General features: G+C 45.9%; 2 protein-coding genes across 2 annotated transcripts in view; both read left to right on the forward strand.

Moving 5' to 3' along the window:
• Positions 1 to 10,302, forward strand: part of LOC135827740 (uncharacterized) — a 32,281-nt gene extending 21,979 nt beyond the window's left edge. Inside the window, exons 6-7 of the mRNA XM_065340196.1 lie at positions 526 to 797; positions 9,709 to 10,302. The gene's annotated coding sequence lies outside the window, so the exon portion shown is untranslated. The remainder of the gene's footprint in view (positions 1 to 525; positions 798 to 9,708) is intronic.
• LOC135827718 (uncharacterized) overlaps positions 1 to 10,312 on the forward strand; it is a 150,216-nt gene that overhangs the window by 106,303 nt on the left and 33,601 nt on the right. The window lies entirely within an intron of this gene.

Below are 10,312 nucleotides of genomic sequence, written 5' to 3' on the forward strand. Positions count from 1 at the left end.
ATGTCGTATACCTAGTGTGCAGGCTTCTAGCCAGGTCACGAATAATAATAGTAGGGGAGGGGGAGGGGGAGGGGGAGGGGGAGGGGGAGGCGGGGGGATAGGGGAAACAGTTAACCTGTAGTCCATTATCCATTTTCCAAAGTTGTAATGCCATGCAAAATGCAACATACGGGGCAAACCCCCGACTTCATCCCTGACAAGTGACTTTTAAAAGAACCCTCTGGCAGTGACTAACGACTGCATTTTTGGTGAATTGCCTGAAAAACACGATAATTGACAAATGAGTTGGGGGCGCCACATTTTCATGGGGGGGGCTGCCCCCCCCCCCCTGACCTCCTTTGGCTAGAACCCTGGTGCCGGTGGGTGCCACTCTCTCTCTCTCTCTGTCTCTGTCTCTGTCTCCGTCTGCGTCTCTCTCTCTCACTCTCCTCTCCCCGGCTCCCCCTTTCTCTCTCATTCTCTTCCTCACTCTGTGGTCTGTGATCCACCATGTCTTGCCTACTGTTCTTTGTATGTGTTTTCTAGGAGGCATACTCTGCATGGCCCGCTTTTGAAACATATCACAAGTCATTCTTCAACGATCAAGACTTTGGTCCTCGCAAACCAGATCCGCCACCATTCCGCGAAGTCGAAAGTAGTGTTGAAAATGGTGGCAAGAAAAGCAGCGCATCTGTTAGTGCCCAAGGTGGAGGAGATGGACAAGGTGGAGACAGTCGAGTTAGCAATGACAGTGGTGATGCTGGCGATCAAACACCAGATGGTGGCAGTAGTGGAGAAGGCGATCTGATGAAGTTCCCGTAAGCTAAACACTGTGTTTAAGGGGAAGTTCACGCTAAAATGAAAATTTCATAACCCGTACCGAAAAATGCACTGATTCCAATGATGAAGGTCCCAGGTTGGTCGGAGCAGCCGTTCCCGAGTTATACCGGCCTAAGGCCGATTCCACACTACGCCGAAAGTGGCTTTGCCTTGAAGGCATAAAGTGGCTTATAAAGTGAAGCTGCATTCACACCTACAAGTGTCGATCACGGGACTTTGCTTTGAAGGTTAGACTGTGAGGCTTTCCTGTGCTTGATGTAGCAACGGCGGTAGTGGAGAGGCTCTTTGTTGGTCCAAATCCTCGAATATCACCCATTTTCACGTGCCCAATCTTGAAATTTGACCACGCTAGCGCGCGCTGTGTAGGCGGATTCCAGATCCTAGGTCGAATATTTGTCAACCTCGCCAACAGGCATTCCAGTCCGGTGGCAGTTTTCGTTGTGTATGTCTCGTACAGTCCTTTCGCCTTCGTTTTCATGTTGTCAATTTTGGAATGGACGATCGACGCAGTATAGATTGCCTCCTCCCGGAGCTGTTCAGCAAACAAATTCAGCTTGATGGCGATCTCCTCCGGCGTAGCTCCTGCGAACTGTACCGCCCGGAGGTCGCCTCAAATGTCCGCTCCAAAGCTCGATCAGCTTGCCCTCAAGCTCCTGGCTAAACATGACCCTAGGCATTGTTGACAGCCCACAACTCACCACAACTGAAAGATACGACAGGGAACACATTCGGAAAAAATCGAAAGGCTGAAGAAAAGTCAGAAAAGTGTCCTGAAAAGGTAAAAAGTTGCCTTGAAAGAGGGTGCTGGTGTTGCTTTGTAGACAACAAGCACTTTTCACTTTCGCGCGTTCCTCAAAGTGATCGCCATGGCAACTTGCCTGAAAAGTGCCTGAAAATGGCTTTTTAGGCAGGATTTGGTGTAGTGTGGAATCGGCCTAAAGTTTGCACTAAATTTGGTGACACCATGATGACGTCATTAACTTGCCCAGACTAGGCCGGATTTATGACGTCAGAGAGATAGACTTTGTATGGGAGTAGATGGGGAAATTTCAGTATTTTGGCTCTCCATTGTCCCAAAGAAGTCGCATCTTTTTCAAACGTCGGTATGAGACATAAGGCACCCTACCGGTATCCCGACAGGAAAAAATTCTAGTATGAAATTCATTGTTGCAGAGAAACAAGAAAGAAATTGGTTTTTCCCCGTCAACTCCCATACAAAGTCTATCTCTCTGACGTCATAAATCCAGCCTACAGTCCATTCATAAAAAGATGGGTCCTGGCTCTGGCGAGCTCCCGTATTTGGCGATTTTTCGTGATTTCATCGTACACAGTGCAGTGCTGCGAACTTTGAAATTTGAAAAAGGGTCCAAAAAGGGTGCCTGAACTGGGGTTCGAACCGCAGAATGCACTGTTGCAGGCGGGGTCAAACGGCCTGGATTTTGATGGTTTTTCCCAATTCAGTGCTTTTGGGGCAAAACCTGGCCGAAATCCTATTCTTGCTATGGCTTGCTTTTTGGACAAAAAAACTTCAGAAACATAATTGGAAGAGGATTCCATATGGGATTGCAGAAAAAAATTCTAAAAAAACTCAACGTTTGACCCATTTATGGCCAAAAGCTAGAAGTTCATTTATTTCTGAATGGACTGTAGTCTGGGCAAGTTAATGACGTCATCATAATGTCACCAAATTTAGTGCAAACTTCAAGCTGGTATACGTGACTCTGGAGCGGCTGATCCGACCAACCTGGGACCTTCACCATTGGAATCAGTGCAAGGGAGGAATGTTGAATTTTTCATTTTAGGGTGAACTACCGCTTTAGCTGTATTGTGTATACTTCCTCCAACTTCATGACTTTCTGTTTTTTCTTTTTTTAATATTCTACTTGGTCCGCGTCAGCAATATTGTCGCTTATCTTTCAGCTTTGTTATTATGTCGCCAATGCTCACTTGGCAGCCCATTTTATCCCAATTTTGGTTAGTTGGTTAGTTTACGAGTACCTGAAAGGTCTAGCTAGATTTCGAGAGCGACGGGTTGGTGATTCTGATTGATACAGCACCGCATCAAAATAGATTATCTTTTCACACTGCGCAGGCAACAGCAGCGCGACGTACCAGAAAATAATCGGCTACTCGGAATCAGTTCCCGGCATTTTACAAAACGGCCGAGATCACTCACATCAGGGATCACTCGCCAAGCTGAGATCGCAGTAGGGCTTGAAAGTGCTACGTCACAGCATAGCAACAATTTCAAAAATTCAAAACCTGGATCCACTTGGATCCAGTTTTTGTATGGATCCAAGCACATTTCAAGCGGTCTTACCCACAGCATGGTGATGTAGCCAGTGAAACTGACTGATTTGGCTACTGGGGGCGGGGTTACAACTGGTGGCGAAATAAAAGTCACACCTGCATGCGACATGAGTGGGTTGCTATGCACCCACATACTTAGGCAATAGCAAAGTCACACCTTAGTGGATCCAAAAATAGAAATCTGATGTCAACTTACTACTCCCTGGCCGTTTTGACGTCATCACTTTCAAGCCCTGTTCCCTCACCTCCAGCTCAACGCTCAGAGTATCCAGCGAATCGTGGAGATTTGCAAGTACTGCTGGTACGAGTCATCGTCGTTCAAAATAAATCTTGCAAAGAACGGCGACTGATTTAAACCACGCATGCAGTCCACGCGAAGTCCTATAAAGAAGGCGATCATCACGGTCGACTTCCCTTTAGAAACAAGCCAGGCAGCGGAGAGGAAGATAGATGAGCTTGCGAAAGCGAGAGTATCGATCCTCAGCAAAAATTATTTACTTTGTCACCAGCGCCGAGAGCAGCGATGAGGAGGACCAAAAATGTATGAACCCTTCCTTGGACAATAAATTCCTCATGGCCAGTTGTCATTCTGTACCTTACCTTCCATCATACCAAGTTTTATCGTCTCAAGTGCACTCGTTGATGTCTAAAGTCTAAGTTCAAATTGTCGAAAGATAGGCGACAATATCGCTGACGCGGACCAAGTAAGGATTTATTGTGTTCAGTAAAACATAAACACTTTACGGCAATGAGTGGTTATACTTCCATCAGTCTTCGTCAGGGAGAACTCTTAGGCCGCGTTTTCACGACAACGCTGGGGGTGAAAACGCAACAAACCCCTTTCGAATGCATGGTTCGCTTACACGGTACGCAGAGCAAAACGTAAAATTTGTACACCAAAACAGAAGAAAACCAAAACACTGGCCAAGGTGGAAGAATTTGAAAACGGAAATTTCTGCCGGATAAATTTGGGTGTGTTTACAGTCGAAACGGTGTGCTGGGCCTCGTTTCCGTCACGTTTGTTTCGTTTTCGCCCGTTCACACGGATCCGATAATCAAAAAATTGTTTTATAATTAAAAAAAGAGAGGACCAAAAGTTTACAAGTTATCCGTTTTGTCCAACACTAACGATTATAAGCAGAATAATGATGAGTCGAAATGGTGCAACAATTAGCACAAAACTGACTGATGTGATACTGACATTCAACGACCTGATGCTTAGCTGCATCACGTCTGGAATGCGCAAACCAGCAGCCTTCCAACTTGGAAGGTTCTAAGTTATGAAGTAACATAAGAAAAAGGGAAGGTGAGCGTACTGTAGACGAAAACAAGCTAAACATCACAGCGAACTAAGAATGTTAGCTATGACAGGATGATGATTGTTATGTTTATATTATGGCATGGTTGGGAGGGCAATATGGATTTTTAGTGCCCGACAAGTGAGCCCGAGGGAACTGGAAATTCATTATTGCCCGACCAACCATGTCATAATGGATTTATCACTTTCAGCCTAACATTACTGAAGATACTAACCTGTAAGAATCAAAACTAAAGGAGAAAGTCAACCTCGTGTGCAGCAACACTTGAAAGGAAAGAAAAAGGAAATCTGAGATCGTGACTTTCGAACACGCGTTCACATGTACACTGCACTGTACGCAGTCACCGTGTTCAAATCCCGTAGATTTCACGCGTCCAGTGTCACTGTCAGGGTTGTCACGGACGACGGGCTATGGACGCGGGCGTTGGATTGATTTATCCCGCTCACACAGATCAGTGATTGGCCCGATCCAAGGAAACAGCCACGTGACATGTGATAAGTACAGGTTCCTGCACGAGTATGAGGGCAGTACCGCGGAATCCAGCCCGCGCCGCGATAGCGGCAAGGGCTGGATGAACAGCGGTACTGGCCGAGTATGAGTGACTGGAACGTGTTTCCCGTGTGCACCCAAGCCAAATAAAGAGATACATGACAGACACACCTGCATTGTGTTTTGTGATTGTTTTCTGGTACGGTTTTTGGTAGTAGTCCATACTGCACCATAGTGCTTTTTTTCTCGCGGTGCCATTGACATTGTCGACTGGGCATCGGGCATTCTGGCTGTTCTGTTCCTACGGATTTTTCCCACGTCTTGATCGGAAACCTCGGCAAATTGCGCGGATCCTGCAGGTTGCTGAGCATTGCGCGCTTTGGTTGAGGCTCATCCGGCTCGTCCAAGATCTCCTTCGCGAGCGACTCCGCAATACAAGTTTCAGTCTCTCCCTCAACTTTTCGGAGGAGCTCATTAGGGCTTGGCGGATAATGCCGGCAGAATTTTCGGCAGAAAATGCCTGTTTGGGGGGTCGAGCATATTTCGGCAGAACGGGGGCTGAAAAAGCATTCTCTACCATGTCAAATGACAGTTACCACGGAATTGGCGTGCGACGTTCTGCTTTTGCAGCAGATTTGCCGTGTTCTTCGACACGCAGTCCATCCATCCACCAAATGTGGCCGGAACTGTTACTTTGCGGAAGGTAGCAGCCTTGAATGGCAGGCCAGTGGCAGAAGTCTACGAGTCGTAGATCTACATAATATGGCCCAGTTGCAGCGATTTTCGACCTTCGGTGAAAAAGCCCGCTGTGTGAAAAGATTCAAATCAAATCATCTTTTGCTGCGCAAGTCGCTCTTTCACTTTCGTTTCAGTTGTCCTTGTATGTACGAAACACGCGCCAAGTTCGAGCCAATGAACGCAGTGGATTCCGTTCCTGAATCCGTTCCTGCCCGTCGTCAAGTGACGACGGGCAGGAACGGATTCAGGAACGGAATCCACTGCGTTCATTGGCAGTGGAATCCGTTCCTGCCGTCGTCACTTGACGACGGGCAGTGATTCAGGTCCATCACCTTTGAGCAGGCAGGACCGCGCTTTCCAGCCCGCGCTGTTTCATCTGTCATTGGTCAACTCCAAGGCGACAATCACGTGACATACGGGAATGCCGTTTGTTAGTCCGTCACAAGTTCCATTCCTCATGTAGTATAGTACGAGGAGATAGTGCCGTCTGGTCTGTCTTGCTTTGTGATCGCGTGACTTCTCCTCTTTTGCTTATCTCTGATAACATGAGCCTCCCAAGTTGTGTGGTCGTTGTTTCGAATTTTCGAAGTGAGCCGTGTCCGTCCTGCGCCGTGGTCCTTTGTCCTTCGTCATCATCTTGCCGTAGCTAACATTCTTAGTCCGCTGTGATGTTAAGCTTGTTTTCGTCTAGAGTGCGCTCACCTTCCCTTTTCTTATGTTACTTCATACCTTAGAACCTCCCAAGTTGGAAGGCTGCTGGTTTGCGTATTCCAGACGTGATGCAGCTAAGCATCAGGTCGTTGAATGTCAGTATCATGTCAGTCAGTTTTGTGCTATAGTCTGTTTCAAACAGAAATGCAATCAGGTTTGGGTCTTAAAAAGTATGAAGATAAGGGAAATTTGGACAACAAAGTACATAGAATGGCTTGTTAGGACACGGCAAATTGTTCTGTGAAGGTTTCGGAACAATTGGACCAGCCGTTAAGGAGTTAGAATTTCGGCCAGGTTTCCGGCCTTTTCCAATGGTTTCGACTTTGCCCAGGAAGCCAGTAGCGATCTTTTATGGCAAAACCCACGATTTATCCTTTCCTTTTTGGCCTTGTGGTTATGAATGCTGTCTGCTGACCATGAAGTTGTGAGTTCAAATCCCAACCTATCCTCAAGTCAAACTTGTTTTCATTGTTTTGGTGATCAAGCTGGTACAAGACAAAGAAGAGGGCTGTACCAAACGACTTGTTGGAGCTCGCGCTTCCTGCCGAACTGACTGACACTTGACTGGCTCACGCCATGTGAACACACCCACAACACTGAAATGGTGTGAGTGCCAATATGAAAGTCATCGCGCTGTAGCTTTTTGAGATTTATTTTAGTATTTCAAGATCGCCAATTTATTTGAATTTAGGAGTCAACGCCGTCTTCTATCAGCGTTCACAAGCGTCTGCTTTTCTCAAAATGTCGTCGAAGTCACACGAATAGCTTTGCCAAGTCATGGCCTTGGGAATGAGTCCGTGTCGATGTCGTTTTCGTCACATGGTGAGTAAATTGCATCGCAGCTCAAAGAAACTATTTTGGTCATAAAACGAATTGGGACCCATGCCGCTCGTCTACTTTTACAACACTTTCGTTTCGACATGTCCTCTCTGACTCCATTATCGATACGAGGAAGAACTCGTTTGTTGTAAACCAGACGTACAGTCAACTTCGCTTATAACGACTGCGGATATACTGTAAATATACTAAATTTCGGCACTGCAAAATTTCGGCACTTCACGATTTTTGACAATTCGGTGGCGATTTATTTTCGGCGTGGGGTACAGGCCTACAGGGCATGGTATAGTGCGACAGATGCTGTGAAAAATTTCATCGGCGTTTTAATTTAGGCGTTTTGGGTCGGTGCCGAATATAGCCGAAATTAAATAGCTGCCGAAAATTTGTATATTTACAGTAACGACAATTCGCGAATAACGACAGAGTTTCCATGCCCAGAGCAAAGTCCCATCTAACTGTATACATTTAACTTCGGATACAACGACTATCTGAATAATGACAATTCGCGAATAGCGACATGCTTTTAGTGCTCCGAGGTCATATTCACTGCTTGAATAACAACTTTCTGGGTTTTTGACAGCTATTTCAAGTACCTGTCATGCAGAAGTGTCAGAACCCATGTCGATGGATAAAGGCACACATGCAAGAAGATGCAGCCAAGGGGGGGTGCTTTTATTTTCATTTTTTATTCAAAATAGTTGGAGTGATCAGCACAACTACATGTACATGTAGTTGTACATGATTGTACAGTAATCATCATACCGGTACAAGATGCAGCCAAGGGGGGGGGGGGGGGGGGGTGCTTTTATTTTCATTTTTTATTCAAAATAGTTGGAGTGATCAGCACAACTACATTGTACATGTAGTTGTACATGATTGTACAGTAATCATCATACCGGTACATGTCCCTGTAGATGGCTCCAAAAGGCTAATTTTTCAATCTATTTCCCTTGCATATTGACTTTACAGTTCCTTTCTATTGTAATATGAAAACAAAGTACACATTGGCATAGAGCATGAACAGAGCTTCATTTTGATATGCATGTCATACTATACAAAATATGGCTTCACATACATTTAAATGGGACTTCGGATATAAGGACACTTCGCGAATAAGGACACTTTTCTGATGCCCGCCGAATGTCGTTATTCGCAAAGTTGACTGTACATGACTGTATCAACGTGAGTGAGTTGTCATTTGTCATGCTTTCGCGCGGAATATTTCTTCGAGTTCGCAGTGAGTTTTTCCAGGCAGCGCTCGAGTGCTCATACGGCAAGACGCCAAACTCCGCGGGCGATCGCCAGGATTGCAAATCTTTTTGAAACGGACTGTAATTGCTGCACATTTCGACTCATCATTATCCTGCTTATAATCGTTAGTGTAGGACAAAACGGATACCGTACTCGCGCGATTAGAGCCCTCTCTTGAATAGTGCCCTATCTCGAATAGTGCCCTAGTCTCCAAGAGCCAGTGAAAATAAAGCCCTCTCTTGAACAGTGCCCCAGGGGCACTAATCGCGCGAGTACAGTAACTTGTAAACTTTTGGCCCTCTCTTTTTTTAATTTTAATCCTTGGCTCTCCATCCGAGTTTAATCTGTTTTTATAACGTTCGTCATGTGACGTGTGTTGTCGTGTGGCCTGTTTTCAAATATTACTTGAGTGTGATTGGGGCTTCCACGACAACACTTGGCACATGACTAACTTTGGCGGATCATTTGCTCCCGTGTAGACGCGCGAAAACAATACAAACGGAGACCACCCCGGATCAGCTTTGATCGTGTAAACGCACAAAACGAAAAAGAAATGCGGGACTGAAAACGGAAAACAGGCCGTGCGTTGTCGTGTAATCGCAGCCTTAATAAAACCATCCTTATCTTAAAAATGAAGTTCGTTGTTCCAACGAGGAACACACACTTCCTGCTGAACTTGACACTTGACTGACTCACGACTGCCATCCGGAGCACACGAGGAGCATGCCGTACCTTCCACTCGGCAAACCTGCAAGAAAGCACCACTCCCTGCTCAATACACAGTGTTTCGGGGAATTCACCCCTCATCAGTTGAGCTTGAGTAGGCTGAGGAAGATTGTGCCTGAAAAGCACCACTTATATAGCGCCATCCAGGCCAAACCATCACCAGGGATACAAACTTACAGAGACGCTCGTTTCCAATGCAACAAACACCTCGTGAGGCCCCAGGTAGCAGCGCGAGTCAGAGTCGCTCATGCAGTTGTGCTAAACAGACGTTGAAAGCCAGTAGCTATTTCCTGCCGACTTCAATTGACACTAAATAAATAGTGGCATGGGCATTGTATGCCATACCTATGCCAGCTCAAGAATGGAATTGACGGAGTTGGGACCTGCTTTCTTCTACACCACTATTAGTGCTCATTGGTTGCTCTGCACATGAAGAGCCAAGACAAATCCACTTTTGATATTGTGACTTTTGTCTTGCTGCATGAATACTTTCTTGCTTTCTTTACAGCTAGAACTACAGGCTACCCTCAGCCTGGTGTCATCGACATGTTCAGCACGTGCATCACATCGTCTGCTGGCGAACGCGGATATACATGGTAGATCACGTAACTGTGGCAAGCAGCTCTGTCTTGCAAAAGGACATTCAGTTCTGCTGCAGCTTCGTACTCAATGAGTGGTGCGGACCCTGTCATCGGCATGTACAACTATACGCTACTCAATTCCCTAATCCATGTTTTTTTTTATTCCTTTAATTTTCAGTTCTGTTCCAATTTCAATATCATTCACAGCACTCTCGTTTGTCATGAATCTGCTGCTAAAACACTGTACAGTACAGTTTCACATATGCAGATTGAAAATAGCTAACAAGCTTCCCGCAAGTTCCCAAATGTCTTGTGCTTTGCCATTTGAGAAACACACCAGGACGCACGCGGTGTATGAGCTCATCCTGTGATCCAGTTGCTGCGAATCATACAGTTACTTGTCCATTAGATTCTGTTTATCTGTTCCCCATGTTTGTACCGTCAGCGTGCTGCCTTCTCTGTACACTCTTGTTTTCCTGCGTATCAAATTTCCATTTTCTGAACACGACCATAGTTTTTCTCCCCCCCCCC

This window comes from Sycon ciliatum, chromosome 1 (genome assembly GCF_964019385.1).
Source record: "Sycon ciliatum chromosome 1, ocSycCili1.1, whole genome shotgun sequence".
In the NCBI taxonomy this organism is placed as follows: Eukaryota; Metazoa; Porifera; class Calcarea; order Leucosolenida; family Sycettidae; genus Sycon; species Sycon ciliatum.